At 43.2% G+C, this 21209-nt stretch overlaps 1 protein-coding gene and 1 pseudogene across 2 annotated transcripts in view; both read left to right on the top strand.

Moving 5' to 3' along the window:
- The window catches only part of PRKCA (protein kinase C alpha), a 396507-nt gene that overhangs the window by 214868 nt on the left and 160430 nt on the right, over positions 1–21209 (top strand). The window lies entirely within an intron of this gene.
- LOC121473290 lies at positions 1141–2894 on the top strand (annotated as a pseudogene).

Below are 21209 nucleotides of genomic sequence, written 5' to 3'. Positions count from 1 at the left end.
GGTTCTACATTCAGCTTCTAAGTCCTGATCTGGAGTAAGTCTTTCAGCCCTTCTCTGTAGGTATCCCCCACCACTACAGTGGCATTGAAGCTACTTTTGGAAATCATACCCCCATCTCTAAGATTGCTGTGAGGATCCAATGGGGTGATATCTGTGATGATAGAATAATCTCCTTCCATAAACCATAACTTCCAGTGAGGTTCTAATCATGTTTACATATGCTTCTTAAACTTCTTAGTATCTGTAGACATGCGAGGTGTGAAAACTAAAGCACAGTTTTTAAAAGTCAACACGATGGAGGAATTTTAGGGAAATCTTAACATATAAAATTATCTTATTCCTAAATCCTGTTCTATGGCAGGATTGTATATACTTATCTCTCTGTTTTCAGGTTATTGCTTGACCACACAGGGTAATTTAATATACAGACTAGGAGTCAGTTCAGGAAATTACTGGTCTTTTTACCTGTATTTCCAAAAGTAGTTTTTCTCTGTTAATACAGATATGTTTAAACTTACTTGCCTGTTAAATAATATTCCAAGTTAAAAATGAGTTTAACACTGCTTAGTCATTTTTATTGAAGTTTAATTGACATGCAACATCCTATTTCAGTTGTGTACTGTAGGATTTGATACTTTTATACGTTATGAAATGATCCCTGTAAGTCTAGTTTCTGTCACTATACAAAGGTATTATAATATTACTGACTGTTTTCCTATGCTGTGCATTATATTTCCCATGACTTATAACTGGAGGTTTGTATTTCAAAATCCCCTTCACCTATTTTGCCATTCCCCCATCCCCCACCAATCCTTGGGTAATCAACAGTTTGTTTCTATTAGTCTGTTTCTGTTTTTGTTTGATTCTACATATAAGTGAAATCATATGGTATTTGCATTTCTCTGATTTATCTCACTTAGCATAAACGCTCTTTAGGTCTAGCCATCTTGTTGCAAATGGCAAGATCCATTCTTTTTTATGGCTGAATAATATTCCTGTGTGTGTGTGTACATATCACATCTTTATCAGACACTTGGGTTGCTTCATATCTTGGCTCTTGTAAATAGTGTTGCAGTGAACATAGGGGTACATATATTTCTTTGAATTGGGGTTTCATTTTGGGGGGATAGATACCCAGAAGTGGAATTGTGGGACTGTATGGTAGTTCTATTTTTAATTTTTGGAGGAGACTCCATCCTGTTTTCCATAGTAGTGGCTGCATCAATTTCCATCATCACCAATAGTGTACGAGGGTTCTGTTTTCTCCAGATCTTCAGTGCTTGTTTTTGTCTTTTTGAATGATAGCCAGTCTGATAGATATGAGATGATAGCTCATTGTAGTTTTGATTTGCATTTTTGATTTGCATGATTTGCATGATTAGAGATGTTGAGCCTCTTTTCATGTGCCCATTGGCCACCTATATTTCTTCTTGGGAAAAATGTCTATTCAAGTCCTCTGCCCATTTTTTATTGGGTCTGTTTTTTTTTTTTATTTCAGTTGTGTAAGTCCTTTATATGACTTGGGTATAGGCCTTTTATGAGACGTATGATTTGCAAATATATTCCATTTTGTAGGTTGCCTTTTTGTTTTTTTTCACTTGCAAAATACTGCTTGATCATTGCAAGTTTTATCACTGATATTTGGAATGTTCTCCTTGATGGAAGAAAAAGCTAATTTGGGACCTTCCATCAAATGAATTGGTCAGAAGAAATACATGTGGGTTTCCGCTTCCGGGTGGCGCTTCTCGGTCGCTGGCTGTGGAAGCTCTGCGGTCGTCATGGAGCTGCTGGGCGAGTACGTCGGGCTGGATGGGCAGCAGCGGCTGTTGCGGGTGCCCTGTGAGGCGACGGCCGACGCTGACCCTTTCCAGGGCCTGTTGTCGGGCGTGGCCCAGATGAGAGAGCTGGTGGCCGAGCTTTTCGACCCCTTGGTACAGCAGGAAGCGCAAGACCGGGAGGCGGCGGCTGCGGAAGAGGCGGACAGTGAGCCCTGAGAAGGTGATGATGAAGATGATGCAGAAGATGAAAATAACATTGATAACAGAACTAACTCAGATGGACCATCTGCAAAACGGCCCAAACCACCATCTTAACAGTACTTTTATGAAATTTTAAAGACTGCGACTATATCTGAATTATCACACACTGACATTAGGAAAGACTTGTGCTCTGGTTTGGAAAAGCATTTGTTTTATTCCCCTAGGACAGTGTGTCAAAGAAAAAATTGTTTCTTTCCAGCAAAGAGATAAAATAAGTGTTTAGAAATTAATCTGTCGTCTTGAGTGAGAAATTTCAGACAGTGGAAATAAAATAGAATACTCAATGATGTATAAAATCCTCTAAGTTGGCAACTGAATTTTTATTATTGTTTTCTACTTTTTAAATAGCTACTGAATTGTGTGATCTTTTGGCTTCTGTTTGTTATTAAAAGTACTTGTCAGGATCTTAGTAACATTTCAAAGAGCCATGTGACATGAGCAAGTGGTGAAAATTGGATATTAAATTTGAGAATGGCAGTTCTGTGTAAGAAGAAGGAAAACAGGAAGAGAGAGAAGTACTGAAGAAGGAAATGAGGCCTTGAGAGAGACCCAAGGAAACCTGGAACCCACACTCAAACCAATAAACAGACACCCAGAGATAATATCACTCAACAAATATGTATTTAACTTCTACCTTAAGAGAACAAAGTTGGGTGTGCTTTTATGCTGTAACATGTTATATATATAAGCATGTTATGTATATAAACACAAATATAAGTCTTTAAACCATCGATATTGACTATAACTTAAGATATTCTCATCCTGTATCTATGCTTTGATTTTGTTTACTGAAGTACTATTGAATCCTTTAAAATACATATATATTTCTAAAAAAAAAAAAAAAAAAAAAAAAAGAAGAAATACATGTGAGAATGAGTAAAAACCTATGTTTTAATCAACCTCCATTTATTTGAACAACCTTCCTAGGTGAATTCTTTGGAAATTGTTCTCAGAAAACAGACTATTGATTTAAGCCTTTGGTTTGAAAACTTGTTTAGTGACAGATGTATATGTCTACAAATGAAACCTCTTGCTGAGACTCAATATATAGGACAGATAAAAGGGAGGTCCCTCTGAAGCAGGGAGTGGGAAGGGTGATGTACTTTTACTATGGAGATCTGAAAGTTGGGCACAGACATTAGTCCATGTTAGAGTATAGGAACATTCTGTACATGTTATGATGGTAGTATATCTCAACACGTCCCCCCATAACTGGGGTCTTCTTCCCTTCAGCACACTGAAAATTCTTTGGCTGTGTTGATGCCATTGAGATCCTCAACAAAATAAGTTAAATCCCTGGTACCTCTCGATGCCAGTATATTAGCCTTCAGTTGAATTTATACAGCTTCCAAAATGAATGCTGTGCTTTGAGAGGCTGTGAAAAATATTATCAGTACCTACTCTAACAAAACATCCAGGAGGAGCCAGCTTTCCAGAAATGTTTCTTCATCAAATTGTCCATGTTTAACTAACTTCCTAAGCACTGAACCTTTTCTCTGAGGTTTTTTGACTAAAATATTAAATATTTATATATATATTTATATAATTTATACAAGTTATATAAATTCTGTAGTCTACCATAGAACTTTATGAATCTCTTGTGACATTTTATGTAAGAACACTTGGTCCATGGGTTGACCAATGGGATAACTGTAGGAAATATGAAAAATTATTAAAATGCACAAAAATACTCTTAACGTGAGTTTGACCATTGTCAGTTGATTTAAGAGCCCTGCCATCAGCAGGTAAGCCCTCATTTCCGGAATGTCTTTACATTATAAATCTTTAAGACTAGGGGTGCTGCCTGAGTGGCTCAGTCAGTTAGGTATCTGACTCTTGATTTCGACTCAGATCATGATCTCAGGATTTTGAGATTGAGCCCTACATCGTGCTCCAGGCTTAGGGGTGGAGTCGGCTTAAGTTTCTCTCCCCCTCGGTCCCTCCCCTGCTTTAAAGAAAAAATCTCTTAAGACTATAATACACCCTGAAGAACTCTTGATCTATTCTTATTCCACTGAAATCAAGGACTCTTAGGTGACTGATCTATTAGTATAGAAAGTGAAAAGCACTAACTATAAAAGCACTAACCTTTACCCCCCAAACATCCATTTGAAAAAGTCTGTTTTTTCTGATTATGTTCAGTATAAGAGATTCTAACAATATCCAAAAGTATGAAAAATAAATAACCCAAAATTCAAGGGATAGTTTGAAAAATATTGATAAGCAGTTATAACAAAACAATATTATTCCTTTATGCTTATAAAGGAATATAAGCATATTTCTTTATGCTTCCATTATTCCAAACTTTATGCTTTTCTGTTTTTAGTGAGCTAGCTCTCACCTCCTAAGTATTTTTCATTTTGAAGGGCCGTATCCAACCACCAGAATATACACCTAGCCCATAAAAACGTTTCACCTTCTTAAAAGAAATACCACTTGTAGATAAGCATCTAGAAAAATGGCCTCAAGGGTAATAAAACTGTGAAAAAATATCCCACCGATTTAATTATAATGAAATCAAGATTGGCAAGGGAGGTACAATTAAAATGGCAGTTTTGTGGGGTGTCTGGGTGGCTCAGTCAGCTAGTTGTCTGCCTTTGGCTCAGGTTGTGATCCTAGGGTCGTGGGATGGAGCCCCACATCAGGTTCCCTGCTTGATGAGGAGTCTGCTTTTCCCTCTCCCACTCCCCCTGCTTGTGCTCACTCTCTATCTCCCCCTCTCTCTGTCAAATCAATAAAATTTTTAAAAAATATAATTTGAAAAATTTTTTTTAAAAAAATAGAATTTGAGAATATAATCCTAAATTCCTAATTAGTGTAGTTTTATAAAAAGCCTTGATAATCTGGTAGGGCAAGTCCCTTCTATTTGTTATTAATCTTTACCATATCTAACTTATAGATTAAATTTTGTCATAGGTCTATATGTATAGGAGAAAACAGCATAAGGTTTGGTGTTCTCCATGGTCTCAGGCATCCACTGATGCCTGAGGAGTCTTGGAATGAATCCCTCAGGGATAAGGGGGACTACTATAGAGCCTTGACCTGGCCACTTCAGTTATGCTTATTGAAGAATTAATCCATGTATTTTTTTAAGATTTTATTTGACAGAGAGTGTGTGATGCACACACAAGCAGGGGGGAACAACAGGCAGAGGGAGAGAGAGAAGCAGACTTCCTTTTGAGCAGAAAACCCAAGGTGGGTCTCGATCCCAGGACCCTGGGATCATGACCTAAGCTGAAGTCAGACACTTAACCCACTGAGCCACCCAGATGCTCCAGAATGAACCGATATTTAGTAAGCTGTTTGTGTTGAAATGCTCAGCCCGGTGGAGTAGTGGCATATTCTACAGAGGATGGGCTCCATCTCCATTATACTTGAATCCAGATGGCCTTCTACCAATCTGTTGCTTAACCTCTAACTTAACCTCGGTTTCCACATCCTTAAATGGGGATGACAACAATCTCTGCCTCTGAATGTTTCGTGAGGATTAAAATGAAATTTCAGTATGTAAAGCACTCAGAACCCTGTCTGACACATAGAAAACATTGAAAACATTGCCTATTATCACCTCATGTTGTGTTGTGTTAAATGAAGTAACACTTAAGGACAGTGTCTGGATAAACAGCACTCTATGTTAGTTGTTAATATTAGCACATAAAACTTGAAACACCTAATCATTCAGTAAGCTGGAGTAAAGGTACAATAAATTATAGTGGTTCCAAATGTTGGCTCAGAAGACTCTGTCACAACACAGAAGATCCGTTACAACGCTGTCAAACATCAGGATACTCAGTTGGATGTGCACTGTTGTATACGTACAAAGGATATAGTAGGCAGGTGAACTAAGAGAAATTCATTTCAGTTATAGCACCAGCTTCCATGGAGATTGGAAAAGTATGAAACTTGGATTCCAACCTTGTGAAATTAATTTGAAGCATGAGAGGAGCTTAAGCCCCCACTATAGATATCATTAAGATGAAGGAAGAACTTGAATTCTGGGCCAGCCTATAATTTGAAATAAGTGCCTTTTGAAGTGCCAGAGCCCATGGCTCTTTCTTCGGCATATGACTTGCTGCCTATTGATTTTTGTGAGGTGCTTGAAGATGCTCTCTGTCCCGAAATTTCATTTCTACTTGTCACAGGACAAGAGAAATTGGATATCCATGTACAGCTTGACCAGGCTTGAAATTTCATTTTCTTTGATTGCTCAGCTGCTCACATGTAAGTTAGAGGACCCGTTCTTTGGTGGGGATCCCGCACAGAGCCGGTGGCCGGGCTCCATTGTCCTGTCTCCTGAGCCAGGGGCCCTCAGATCTTCGTGTCACTTGTGAAGTGTTTATGGAGGACTTTTGTGCTCTTTCATGTCTTCCTTTTCAAGCCCTTAAGGTGTTTCTCTGGAAAACAGCAATGAGCTCTTGATCCAAGCTGTCTTTAGCCAAAAGGGTTGAAAGATGGTGGGATAACGAGCCTTGGATCCGATGCCTGTGGCAGTGTACAGTGGGCCTGCTGTCGGAGGTGCGGAGATGGGGTTTTCTGTCCCTTACTCCACTTGTCAAGGGCTTTGTTTCTGTTCTTGGTTCTGGCGTGAGACGTGCAAGCTCCCTCTCTGGAGTAGACTAACAGCAAATGAGGACTCCAGAGTCGAGGACCTTCCAGGATGTGGCCTGTGGCCTGGGCCAAGGAATCTTTGTGGGTGGGGGTCTCTATCCCAGTCTGTTGCAACCGAACCCCCCTCCCTGCTCCTTGCCTGGCCAATTTTTGTGTGTCTCTCTGCAGGAGCTGCAGCTGCCCATCCCCTTGGCTGCTTCAGACCTGGAGCTCGTTCAACCTGTAGCTTCAACTCTAGTTAGGCTTTGGGTTTCTGCTCCATTTCTAGCCCATGGAGATGCTTGTTTTGTATGGGGGAGGACTAGGTCTTTCCACGTGTGTGTGTGTGTGTGTGTGCGCGCGCATGTGCGCGCGTGTGTGTGTGCATGTGCATGTGTGCGCGTGCATTTGGAGCTGAAGGAAGCAGGTCCAAAGCATGACTGCACAACAGCATCCTAACCATGAGTCCCTGTCACATTTATCCTTACAGCAGAGAATGAGGGTAACAGGAGGGGAGAGTGCTGCGCTGAGCCTGTCCCCAAAGCCTCCCTGTGAGTCATTGTCCTTCCTGTGTTTGCTTTGGATCCTCACCGCCTGCCTGCCTCCCTCTTCCCCCACCGCTCTGCTCCCCCCACCTACTGAGCTGCTGATTGAGCCCCTCCTGCCTTGGCCTGAGAGATCAGCCTGGAGTGCAGGGTACGTGTTTGACTTTGACGCTGCCTCCAGTCACTTAGCTCTTAACCCTTCACCCAGCTCTCCCCAGCTGCCTTCCAAATGCCACACTCAGAAACTGGTTTTCTTTTCATCTGTGAGGGAAGAGGAGGCTGCACTGGAAAACAAACAAACAAACAAAACCTGACATCCATTGTCTTCCGTTGGTAATTTGCTTTTCATCTTGTCCCAGAGTTTCATCTTGCAACCCCACCCCCACCCCTGCCCAAGTCAGCACCCTTGAGACTCTGTACCTGTGGCAGGTAGCACCCCACAGGCTGGGGTGGGGAGGGCTCGCACAGGTCACATCCACACAAGTTTGTCCTACAGAATCCCATCAGCTCAATGGGTTTCAAATCCTTAGAGAAGGATAAAGTGGAAGAGGAATCCATCACAGAGGAGCCCTTCCATTGATATTTGTCTCCCTAGAGTGATGGTCCAGGAAACTCACATATTCGACCAGGTGAGCTCAGCAAGCCATCTGATCAACAAGAACATAAAATATATATGAGGCCATAAACCTATTGGGGGTTGGTTTGGCTGTTCAAACTGTTCCTTCCTCCAAGTGGTAAATAAAAAGGAAGAAAATAAATGACACTGATTCCTAGTCATCCTAAAAATGTAGCTCTTTCCATAAGTCCCCAAGTTCTGGTGACCCTTCTCATCACTGCAAATCAGACCCCACCTCTACATCCCAGCGTGGTGGCTCATCCAGATCTGTGACTGCCGTGGTAACCCCCCAACTGACCGCGTGTCTCCAGTCTTGCCCTGGCCCCCTCTGCACCGTGAATCATACCCCTGATGCCCATGCTTCTGTTTCAGATCTTCCAGTGGCTCCATTGGCTGACCTTTATGACTTAACTGTTCTTTCCAGCTCTGTCCCTCACTCTACTTCTCTGTCTCCCTCACAAGGGGTTACTTGCATTTCTGGTGTGGGCTGCTCCTTTTACCTGGCATGTATTCACACACATGTTCTACAGTGAGCACCTAAATAAAGCACCTACAGTGGTGCTGGGGATACAACAGAGTGGACAGAAATGACTTTACCCCACATGAAATATATAGACTAGTAGGGAAGATGGACCTCAAGTGATCTCAGCAGTAATTACATGAGTAAATATGGTGCCAGGAGCCATGAGGGTGATAGACCAGGGGTCAGTAGTGCATCATTTAAGCTGAAATCTAGGTGGGAAATGTCTTCAGGTATGTGTGGGAGCCCAAGGGAAGATTTTTCCAGTAGCAGGGACCAAGATGGGTCAAGGCCCTGAGGAAGGAGAGGATTGATCATAGCAGTGGTGGTCACTAAAGCTTATACTTGCTGTTGTTTGCTCCATGCCAGGTACCAGCTTAAGGTCTTGGCCTGTACTGGCTCCCAAAACCCTTCGCACTGAGTGCTTTAGTCATCCCTATTGTATAAATGTGGAAATTGCGGCATGGAGAGGCTTGTAGGGTGGTGGGATTTGACCCTGACTAGTCATGGCATAATCTTGCGTTCCCTTGCTTGGGCCCTGTCAGGGCCTTGTGAAGAGGCCTGTGTGGCTGCACCTTGGTCCAGCAAGGCGAGGCCAGAAGGCACAGAGCGAGCCGAGCCGAAGAAGCCCAGTCAGCAGTTTCGGGAGTGACAGGATCTCATTTGCACTTCTAAGTGGCCAGTATACTTGTTTGTGAAGGCCCTGGAGGAGTCACAGGGATGAAGCAAGGAGAAGTATGCACTCTGGTTTACTAGCTTAGGGGTAAAAATGGGAGTGGGTGGATCCCTCCTTCACCCAATTCTTTCCTACTTGTCCTTCAAAGTCTGGTGCTTGTGTCTCTGTGTATCGACTTCATCTTGCTGGAGTTCCTCAAGATCCTCCCGGTGAGTCCCGCATCTCAAGATTTCCCACACACGTGGGCGTGTAATAAATACATTAAAGAATAGAAGCAAGATGAATTTGTAGGGTAAGAAGTCCAGGATCTTGTTAATTTTGTGGTTCAAGTTAATGTCCATTCTCATGTGACCTTCACACTGTGAAGTTGCTGTGGCTTTGACAAAGGTTCTCCTTGACCAAACTCAGAGTTCTCTCTTCTGAACTGTCTTCTCAACTAGCCCTGACTTTGGGGTTTGTGTGTCTGCATTGTCTGGTTGTAGCAAGAATCTTGCTGGGTCAGTTTATGCAGAACTCCCACCTTCAATATCCGATCACACTGCATGTGTGCTGGAGCTCTTCAGCCAGCACCATCCCCTGGGGGACATCTGATTGCCCTAGCCTGCCTGCTGGAACTCTTCCTCACCTCCACCGCCCCCCCATGCTTCCTGGTAGTTTATTTTCCAGCCACTGACCCCCTACCCTGCTCCTTTGAAGGAAGTTTGCTTCTTGTGGGTTCCAGGCTTGAGGCCACCTCCGTCCCCTGTGGAGGAACCCCACGTGGTAGTTCCTATCCCTCCTACAGTCGTGCTCCGGAACAAAATCCACCTTCATGTTCTTTGACAAGCATCTTGAATAACAATTTCTATAAGCCTATACCCTAAATAAAACAAATTGCTTGTGGGGTACCAGTGGTCTGTCATTAAAGTTAAAATTTCCTTTCCATTAATAGCTTAAATGGCTGGGATCACTCCTCCAACTTCACACTCTTAAGAAGTCAGAGAAGGATGGCAGGCCAACCCATGTATCCTGGTGCTGCTGCTTTCCTAGACCCAGAGACTTTGGCAGTGGGGGCCTGGCCAGGATGGGAACAGGCTGACCCTCCTGGCTCCCCTCGTGGGCCTCGGAGCCTGTTACTCACCATGACATCACGGAGCAGTGTTTGGGTTCAGAGCTCCATGTGTTTTCAGCATGTCTGGGATCAGAGAACAAACACCAATCATGTTACCATCTATGTAGCCAAGCATCAGAGAGGCTGCCTGTTTTTTTAACATAAACTTTTGGTGACATTAAAACACACTTCATAAAAAGTGCAGTCTCACTAGCATGAAGGTGGATCTTCACCACCTGAATGCATCCACGTAACCTGCCCTCGCCTCCCAAAGCAGAACGTCACAGCATGCTACCCTCCCCAAAAAAGTAAAGGCTACCCTCACTCCTGACAACCTGTATTAGTTTTGGCTGTTTTTGAAGTTTTTACCAATGGAATCCTACAGCGTGTAGGCGGATGTACATCTAAGATGAAATTTGGGATTTAAAAAGTCTTTTCCCTCATCTTCAATCTATCACATGTTCCTAGAGATCAAAATCAAATGAGCGGAAAGGCGGTCTCATCAGAGGGAAGTCCTCCATCAAGGATCAAACACACTTGGCACAAAGCCACGCTTTAGAATTTATAGAGTTTAGTGATTATAATAACTGCGGTTTTTAAAATTGTTTTATATATACACTACTGCCTTGTTTATTTTATCATTTGAGAAATTATCCCAAATTCCTAGACCAGCGACTGGCAGGCTTTTTCTGGAAAGGGTCAGATGGTAAATATTTTCGCCTTTCCTACCCATGTGGTCTCTGTGGAAGCCGTTTAGCTCTGCTGCTGAGATGCAAAAGCAGCCCAGACAAGATCTGCACAAGTGAGTATGACTCCACTCCAGAAAACTTGATTTATGGATGCTGAAATGTGAAGTTCATATGCTGCTCACTTACAAAATACTATTCCTTTTTTTTTTTCTAACTTTAACCATATTTGAGAGGAATCTCTCAAAACTTTCAAATTCCTCTACGCTCTCAGCTTGAGCTGATGACATTTTCTCAGTAAATCTGGGCACCATGGTGTAGAATCCCCAGCCGTCTTCTTGCTACGTCTCTTTGGATGAGTTACTTCCCTGGACCGGTTTCATCTTGCATGGGATGGGAGGATAGTCCAGAAGGGTATGCAGCTGGTTGCACCAGCGTGGCTGGCTGTGTCAGGCAGGCACAGATAGGAGAATCCAGTCTGACTGATCAGAGCTCCAGTGCCCAGGCTGTGGGAGCTGTTACATATTTTGGAATATCACCCTTGATGACAATGTCCTGTTCGCAGATATTTCTTATATACCTTACCTAACTTTTGCCCAGTACATGATCTTTGCACTTTCCCCTCCTCCTCCTACAGAAATGGCTCTAGATGTTCATGGTTAAGAGGAGTACTTTGCTTCTACATCCCTAACTCCTCCTTACCTCTAGGATTTTGTTAGCTTGTCTAAACTTTATAGTTTTCTATTCCCCTAATGACTACAGGATGTGAGCTGTAACTGCACCTGGCCATCCAATCTACCTTGCTGTTCCTAATTAGTCTTAAAATGACCTAAAGTGGAGGAGAGAAACCTATGTCAGACCATCAACTGGGCTCTTAAGAATGTGAGCTTTTTTAAGAATGTGGCAGCCCGGGTGGCTCAGCGGTTTAGCACTGCCTTCAGCCCAGGGCCTGATCCTGGAGACCTGGGATCGAGTCCCATGTCAGGTGTCTGTAAAGTGCAGGAAAGTCATACCTACCACCTCGGGTGGATTAAGTGAATAGACATCTACTCCTGAAGTGGTCTTTTTCTGCTTGGGGGCTCCAAAACATGCTAGAACGCAGGGGTTAAGAATGAGTGACAAAGGCTTAAATACTGTGCAAACTGGATTTATTTCTAGGAGGTCTTAAAGTACTCTCCTAGAGGAAGTCACTGTTAATGGCTAGTTTCTTTGGGGGAAATATTCTTAAGCAATTACAGTGCTTCTCTCACATGTATTTGATGGAAATCAAACAACTCCTGGGTCCCTGTTTAAATGAGCCAAAAAGGAAGAAAAAAAAAAAACCCACAAGCCATATATATGTATATGTATATAATCACTTTGCCTGGTTAAGGAGCAAAGAAAAAAGATTTTAATCGAGAGGTAATTTTTGAAAATGAGAAATCTGTTATGGTAGTAGGATTATGGGTGATGAGTACTTTTTTAAAAAAAAGATTGATTTGTCTTTTAAACAGGCAAGGGGGGAAAAAAGAGCCCGAAGCTATTATGATCTGTCACCAAAATAAATTATCTTCATTGCAACTCTAAGATTGCAGAGGTGTGTGTCATAAAATTAAGACCCACAGCCTAAAGCCTTAAGTAGGTGAGAATATTCTAAGAAGCAGGTGATACATTTTCTAAGCGTGCTGGCGTTTTTCTCTCGTTGATTTTGGTTTGAGTTCAAAGCAGAAGCCTGTCAGGTGGGCTGGAAGGAAGACAAATCATAATTGGACAGGAGTTCCCTGTCCCTTGTCCCGTGGGTCTCTTGCATTCTTTCTGCCTTCATGTCATTCTGGCTTGGCTCTAAGCAAGTCTGTGAGGTACAGGTTGAGGATAGTTTCCCAGGACTACTGTCACAAATTGCCACAAACTGGATGGCTTAAAAAAATGGAAGTTTATCCAAATCTCAGTTCTGGAGGCCAGAAGTCCAAAATCTAAGTGTCAGCAGAGCCACGCTTTCTCCAGAGGCTCCAAGGGAGGGTCGTTCCTCACCTCTTTCGGCTGTGGGTGTTTCTTAGCCCATGGCAGCATCACTCCAGGCTCTGCCTCCCTGTGGCCTCTTCCCTACATCTTTCTCCCTCTTCTTTCTGAAAATACTAGTCATTGGATTTAGGGCCCATCTAAAGAGATTACAGGATCCTTAATTACATCTGTAGAGACCTTATTTCTACAGAAGGTCATATTCCCAAATACTGGGGGTTAGGACTTTTTTCGGGGGCCATTTCTGGACCCACTACTGTTGGCTTCAGAGATGTTTTAGCTGACTACCACGCAGGGCTTTCCACCCGGTGACACACTCTCCCCATCCCTAGAACTCTGGTACTCTGGAGTGGAAGTAAGCAAGCCTTAGATGTGGTGGGCTGGCAGCTTAGGTTTGGAAACCAGCTCCCCACTCACCTGTGGCCTTGAAGGTGTTCTTAAATGTATCCCAGCCTTGGCTCTTCTCTCCTGTAAAATGGAGGTGATACTAACTCATTGGGTCCTAAGGAGCATATGGGAAAATGTGTCCAAGCAGTCAGCACGATGCACAAATTATAGCAGGAACTTAATAAATGTCTTCGAGTCAGAAATCTGTCACACACTGACCTTAACATTAACTTTCTTGCTCTCAGATGGGTTATGTTTGACAACAAATCTGTCGGGTGAGTCTAGACAAATGTGGGGGACAGAGAATTGACACCTTATCAATTTAGGGTGTTGACAGTATTCAGTGAATTCATGTGAAGAGTTTTGGCAGCACCTAGCCATGTATTTGTGGTTGTCCTTGCTGTGGTTGCTATGGTACTATAACCCTGTTAATGTGAGCCAGCAGAGAACAGGCCTCGAGGAGGCCACTGAAGATCACAAATGGGGCAACCCTAAATCCACCCCAAGGCATCTAATGAATATGGCTATCCACTTGGCCTTTACTTAGTTTTTTATATCCTTCAGCTTAGGACTCAGTACCTAGTAGGGCTTCAAAAAATTCTCTTGACCAAAAAAAAAAAGAAAAGAAAAAATATTCTAGATGTTCAGGTAATAGAATTAGCAGCATTTCCCCCAATCATATCCTTAACTGGTGTGATGAGAGTCTAGTGGTCACTGCAGAAGACAAAAAGGACAAGAATTGTCTGTACTTTTATCAGCAGAAAGGGCTTCACCCTTTGGACCTTGGACCAGTAAGTAACTGGTCCCTTAGGAGTTGGTTTAAAAGAAGCCATCTATACCTGCCTGTCCCTTGAGGTTTGATCCTTGATGGAAGATTGTTGCTCTGTTGATGCTAAATAACAGAATCCTGCTTTCACCTCAAAGGGACTTTTACTGAATTCCTTCAGCGGCTCATTCCCTGGATGACTCAGTGTTCCACTGCTGTCTAGATTTTCCCTGTGATATCATTTGTTACCAGTTAACATTGACTAGATACCCATATCCACAGTGGTGCCAGGCCTAGTCAGGACATAGAGGGTAGAAGGGGTCCCCTTTCCACAGCTGTGGGCCTGAGGGCCACTGGTACCAAAGATTGACACAGTTCACAGTTGAAGATATGGAGACAGAGAGGGTACATGAGGCATTGTTAACAGTGAAGGGCCATTTCTACCTTAGGGCTGCCATGTTGCTCATATTTTGCCATCATGTACGGTCTTGTCTGGCCAGCAGATTATGTCTACTCAAAAATCTAGAGATTTCCATCTTCCTAGAATATAAAATGAGCAAACTCCTGAACTGGAGTCATGGAAGCTGAACATGACCTATACGCTCCTGGCATCACTGAGGCCTCCTCTCTTTCCATGTGCCCAGAGCCCAGTGGAAGTGTCTTTCTAGTAACGTTTTCTTGTGTCAAATTTTATTTCATCTTTTCACTCCTCATCACTTTTTCTTCCCCCCTTCCTACCAGGGTAACCACATTCAGAAGGGGATGTGCATCATCATCGTATACTTTTTCAACACATGTATAAAGATCTGGCTAATTATCTAGCATAATTTTGTGTTGTTTTTTTTTTTCTAAGATTTTAAAAAAAGTGCATGAGCAGAGGGGAGGGACAAAGGAGAAGGGGAGGAAGAGAATCTCCAGAGGACTCCAAGTGGAGCCCAATCTGGGCCTTGATCTCATGACCCTGAGGTCATGACTTGAGCCAAAACCAAGAGTCAGACGTTCACCTGACTGAGCCACCCAGGTGCCCCCATATTGTGTGTTTTAAATGTGGCATGTATTATACAATACAAATTCTTTTGCAACTTGTTTTCTTTTTCCTCCATGGATTTGAGAGCCATAGTAGATTTGAGATCTACATTCAGGTAGATCCAGTTCATTGGTTTTACTTATTACATAATGACACTAATTTGTCCATTCCCCTACTGGTAGACAGCTAGGTTGCTTCCACATTTACTGTATTAAACAGCTGTATTAAATAACTGCTGTATACACCTTCGGTTCTCCTTGTGCTCATGTGAGAATTTCTATAGGTCCAGGGCACACTTGAAAGGGGAGCTGCTGGTCATAAGGTGGGCATATCTTTCTTGGGTTTGGCAACTTTCCAAAGTGCCTGCACCCATTTACATTCACCAGCTGGGTTAGAAGTTTGTTTCCTCACGTCCCAACCAATCAATACTCTTATAATTTTCACCAAGTTTTTTAACCTGACAGGTGTGGAATAGGCATTTGCCTCTCTGTAATTGCTGGGTGAGAGGGTTGGTTAAGCACCCTTTCACACGTTTACTAGCCATCAGGCTGCTGCTTCTAGTTGTGTGTTTATATCCTTGGCATATTTTTCCTCTACTTTTGGAAATGTTGGGGGAGAGGTGGTTCTTTTCTCACTAATTGGTAGAACTTCTTTACATATTCTGGATGCTAATTTTTTGTTGATATGATTTGCAAGTATCTTCCCTGGGTCTGTGACATTTTCACTAAAATATCTTTATGAAAGAAAAATGAGAAATGAGGATAAGAAGTTTGGCCTTGAAGAGAAGCATCTGTAAAGGGGTCTGTTAATTCTGCTTCTGAGACTAGTTTGTGGCATGCTAAGGGCATGGATTGTAGTACTTCCCATTTATCTAGGTGTCGTCAGGACAAGGCTTTCATACATATCTCTAATTTTTTTTCTCCAAGGTCTCTGATTTATTTTGTATTTTACAAGTATTGTCTTTAGGAAAATGCCTTTGTTCTTGGAGATTCTCTACACTCACTTATTTGGAACATCAGTAATTAATTGCTGATATTTCACTCAGGTCACAGGTGAACACCAGCCTGGCCACTTCCAGTACATTGAGCCCTTAGTTCCTGTGACTTCTGGAAGGTTCAGGGTAGCCTGAACCTAACCTGAACATCCGCCAGCACATAGTTGATTAGCTGTCATCCTCCCTAAGTGGAGACTTTTTTTTTTTTTAAGATTTTATTTATTTATTCATGAGAGACACAGGCAGAGGGAGAAGCAGGCTCCATGCAGAGAGCCCGATGTGGGACTCAATCCTGGGTCTCTGGGATCATGCCCTGGGCTGAGGGCGGCGCTAAACCGCTGAGCCACCCGGGCTGCCTGACATGTTTTTCTTAATACAGAAGAAGTTGCTGCTTATTACAAAACTGTGCCAAAAAAGCATAATTCTACACTTGACATGAAGCAAAACTAATACTTTGACTTATATCCTGCTAAAGTGTTTCTAATATGTACATGACTATGCGAATAACATATGATAACAAAAGTGTCATAAAGTACTTATTGTTTTAGATTGCATGCTTTTCACTTAAACATTGGAAATCTCTAGGCTAATGGATGTTTCTATGGTGTCAACTTTAATGGCTGCATAGCTTTCCCTTGTACCTGGAAGATTATAAAAGATTCCTTAATACTGACTGTTTGTCTTTCCTTTTTTTTCATTTTTTGACTGTAAGAAGCAGCCTTGAAGTAAACATGGATATATATAAATATTTTTACTTCCTTGTGGAAAAAAAAAGTCCAAGACCCAGAATTACTGTGCTAAAGCCATGCTCATTTCTAAGACGTTGGTACGTAGCCCAGATTGTTTGGTGTGGTGGGGGAGGGCCATGTGGGTCACTCATTCCTGGGATGCTGGTTGATCACCTGTCACATGCTGGGCACTTTCAGTGGGTTGGGAACGTGGAGATGTTGAGATGATCTCAGTCCCAGATATCAGGGCTCACCATCTGGGCTGCTATGCAGAGCCACTGAGCAGAGAGGTAGCCGACTGAGGACATAGAAGGCTGTCACTGGGAGGGAGGAGGCTGATCTCTAGTTGAGGAAGGAGGACCGAAATGGTCTTGGGATGATACACAAGGCAACCCTTGTCACACATTAGCTTTCAGTCTAAATGATATAAATCACTTACCTTGACTAGAGGTACAACCTCACCTGTGTTTGAGGTGAATCACGTAACTCCCAGTTCTGCAGTCTGCACCTCATCAATCAGGCATAATGATGACACCAGCCTTATCTGCCTTACAGACGTGAGATTCAAGTCACAGAATGGATGGAAAAGTGGTTCTCTGACTGTCAGATTCTACATAAATGTTGTATAAACAGTATTGCTAATGTTGTCCTCCAGTGGACACAAGGGCATCGGATGAGTGACAGCTCCCAGAGGACATCAGGGAATCAGGGATGCTGGTGCTGGAATGATCTATCCTTCCCCCATTGAAAGGAAGCATGGCAGCCCCAAGAACCTGCCGGGGGGCTTAGATTCACCCTAAGGATACTGCTCTGCTTTCACAATCTGGGTTCAAACCCCAGCCCTGTGATGTTAAGCGAGTGACTTGACCTCCCTGTGCTAGAGTTTCTGCATCCATAAAATCAGGATGATCATCCCGTCCTTCTGAGAACCAAACCAAATAAGGCATATCAGGTGTCTAATCCAGGACCTGGTGGTGGTAAATGCTTAGTGTCTGGAAGCTTTGTTACTGTTATTTGCAGCTTGTTAATCCTTGTGAGGAAACTGTCAGAGCATAGAGAAGCATTCCTTCCATCAGCAAGTTAAGAGCAACCTCAAATCAAATTCTAGTTTTAAGACTGAGTTTTCATTCATCATTCTGGAACTTCCTAAATAGCTGTTTCCTAGTAAAAGTGCCCTGCTCTGGGAATTTAATTATGGGCCATGAGGATTTGCTTGTTTTCTGAATAAGATTTGAAGAAAGAGCTGGTCTGCTCTTACAGAAAATGAGTTAGAAGCTCCGTTTATTGACCAAACCACCATTTTATCAAAGAAAGCCCTTTTCAACTCCCTCTTCCCTCAAGGGAGGGAGGGAGAAATAAAGGACATAAACTCAGTATGTTTCCAAAGATTGCCTTACATAACTTCATGAAAAACTTCCTCCTTTGTTCTTCTTGTTCTCTTGTGCATCTGAGATCCCATCCACATTAAAAAAAAAAAAGAGAGAGAGATAAAATGACTTATTCAGATAAATAAGATAAACACGATAAATCATATTCAGGCAACACTGGAGCAGGTCCTCCTGAAGTTCCTTTGAGCCTCGTAGGTTGCTTAATTCACTGAGTGATTTAAACTGACTCCAAGCCTTGTACGGAAGGAGACTGTGATGCAGTTGCATTTTGCGATTTGTTTTCTGTTTGTTCACAGCCAAAGAACAGCAATTCACTGCATAAAGAAGCATTTATTTAGTGTTCAAATGCCTTATCCTGAGGATTAGTCAGGGTGAAGGCTGAGCTGCAAAAAGAGATGCTGAATTACAGTGGCTAGGGTTAGAAGTTTGTCTTCTTGTGTAGCAGTCCTGAGGTTGGCAGGGCCGCTTTGCTGCATATGGTCATTGAGGGACCCTCGTTTCTTTTTTTTTTCCTCAATATTTTATTTATTTATTCATGAGAGACATAGAGGCAGAGACACAGGCAGAGGGAGAAGCAGGCTCCATGCATGGAGCCCGACGTGGGACTCGATCCCAGGTCTCCAAGATCACGCCCTGGACTGAAGGTGGCGCTAAACCGCTGAGCCACCGGGGCTGCCTGGGACCCTCATTTCTTTAATTTTGGTGCTCTGCTCACTTCCAGGGATGCTTTCCTTATTTGCATCATTGAAGCTGGTTTGCATGGAAGTGAGGGAAGGTGTGGAGGGGGTGGTTTATTGAAGCTCAGTGGCTTAGAGTCACACAGGACTTGTGTTCTCTGCCGGGTGGGCACAAACCTCAAACAATGAGAGAGGCTAACAAATGTAGTCCCCACCAAACAGCCCGCAACTTGTAGGTGGGAAAGGGAGTGGGTCGAAAGAGGTTTCTATCACAGAGAGGAGACAAATGACTACCAGAGGATGTATAGCAACCTTGGTCACAGATGTGAAGGTGGTTTTGATTCCTGTCCTTTTGCTCTCTCCCAAAGTGGGAGAAGGAAATCTCTGCTGCTTGAACTGTGACACTCCCCATGCCTTGGAAGGCAGATGCCCGGGAAGGCACAGTTAGTGTGAGTGGGAGTCTATTCCATGTCACCTGTTACCCCCAATGGTCTACTGTGCAGGAGGACTGGCAGGCTTGGCCGCCTTCCCCTAGTAGAATATTTCAGAGAGATCCAAGGACACAGTTAAAAGAAAGCCATGAGTTTCCAGAGCTCAAACCCAATGATGTCACCCAGCATTCACAGTGCCAACTATCCTGGCAGGTGTTGGTCAAGTAGGATGGTCTAATGACTGTGGGTTTTAGGCTTCTGTTTACCAACACTGGGCTCCTGCTTGATGATGCTCCATAGAACAAACAAGGCCATAGATTATGCTCCCAGATGGCTTCCTTATTTTTAGTTCAGTAAAAAATTTCTGGAATCTATTTTGTCATGATAGTGGTCTGAGTAACTTTAATAAAGGGCAAACTCAGGCAATCTCAGGAAGGTTATATTTGTGAGTGTGTTATCGCCTGACACATTCAAAGGAATCCTAGAAGACTAGGTTTGTTTATGACTTCTGCACTTTTCCTTTGGCATATGTATAGTTAAATTCCTCAAATCCGAAAAGACACTCTCTCCCTTCCAGGGGAAAATAATTAAGCTACAAATTACAGTGGAACTCTGCTCCTCTCTGCTGCAGGGAGCCTCAGACATCTTATATGCTGCTACAAAATTGCATTGTTCAAGTGGGGCCACCGAACTGTGGGTGGTTCACTTAGCCACATTCCTAGATGAAGGACCAAGATAGAAACCTTTTAAAGTCTCTTACCAAGGGAATGCACATCTGGATTAGTTTCCTGGGACTGCCATGACAAATTAGCACAACTTGGTGGCTGAAAACAACAGAAATGTATTCTCTCCCGGTTCTGGAGGCCAGAATTCCAAAATCAGACTGTCAGCAGCGTTTCTTCCAGGCTGTCAGCCTCTCACTGCTTCTCATGCAGAGTGGCAGCCCTTGATTTGCAGACACATCATTGCAGGGTCTGCCTCTGTCTGCAGGGAGCCTCTTCCCCGGGTCTCTGTCTCAAATCTCCCTCTCCTTCTCATAGGGAGATCAGTCACTGGGTTCAGAGTCAGGGTCCAGCCTAAATTCTAGACGATTTCATCTCAAGTGCCTCAATGTAATTATATCTGCAAACAACCTGTTTCCAAATAAGGTCATGTTCCCAGGTAACAGGGTCAGGACCCAGGCCTATCTTTTTGAGCTACGGGTTCAGTGCACTACATTCTCATAGTAAACATGCATTAGGAGAGGAGTTTAAGTCCATTACCACCAAGCACCAAACTCCATTTTGTTGACTGCCCAGACTGACCGCATAGACCCTTGGAAAGGCAACAGGCCCATTTTTCACATTTGGAGAATCAGAAGTGCCAAAAAGCGAACTGGCTCTTCCCACAGAGATGGGTGATAGATTGCCTCGGGGCATGCCCACGTTCATGGGCAACCCCATTTGCACAGCTGCCTGTGAACCAGCCAGCTCGCACATTGTCAGGGATGCTTCCTTTGCGTGAGCTTTTCTTTCTTAGGCTCTGTAATTAGTTGGGGCGGGGGTGGGGGGAGCTGCAGCTCCTGTCATTCATCTCCCAGGGCTTGATAAGTGTTATTTTACTTCTTGATGGGCACCTTCTGGCATATTTTCCACCTTATACCTTTGCTGTTTGTTGTGGTTTCTTTGAGTCCCATAAAAACAAGATAAAAAAAGAAGCAAGTGAGAACAGGGCAGGAAAAGTCAGAACTGCAATTTAGTCGTGGAAGGTTCAATTGGATGTGTTTTTCCCTCGCCCTCCTGCCTTTGCCGCTTCCCTGCTCAGAGCTGGGCTCTGTCCCACTTGGTGCCCAGTGACATGAAGCCCGCCCCCACATGTTCCCATCCTTTCCGGGGTAATCAGTGTCTTCCTGGGTGCCTGATGGAAAGAGGAAGATTGTCCTTTCTGTCAGGCATTCAAGATCTTTGTAAGAAATTGAAGAAATTTTAAACTTAAAACGATTCCTTTTTTTATTACAAGGGATGATGTAATTCAGCTGCCGTAGGATGAGAAAAAGTCTCTCTGGGTTTGAACAT

This window comes from Vulpes lagopus, chromosome 12, assembly GCF_018345385.1.
Source record: "Vulpes lagopus strain Blue_001 chromosome 12, ASM1834538v1, whole genome shotgun sequence".
NCBI classification, from domain to species: domain Eukaryota; kingdom Metazoa; phylum Chordata; class Mammalia; order Carnivora; family Canidae; genus Vulpes; species Vulpes lagopus.
The sequence above is the reverse complement of the archived record's forward strand: the minus strand, read 5'-3'. Positions and strand labels throughout refer to the sequence as shown.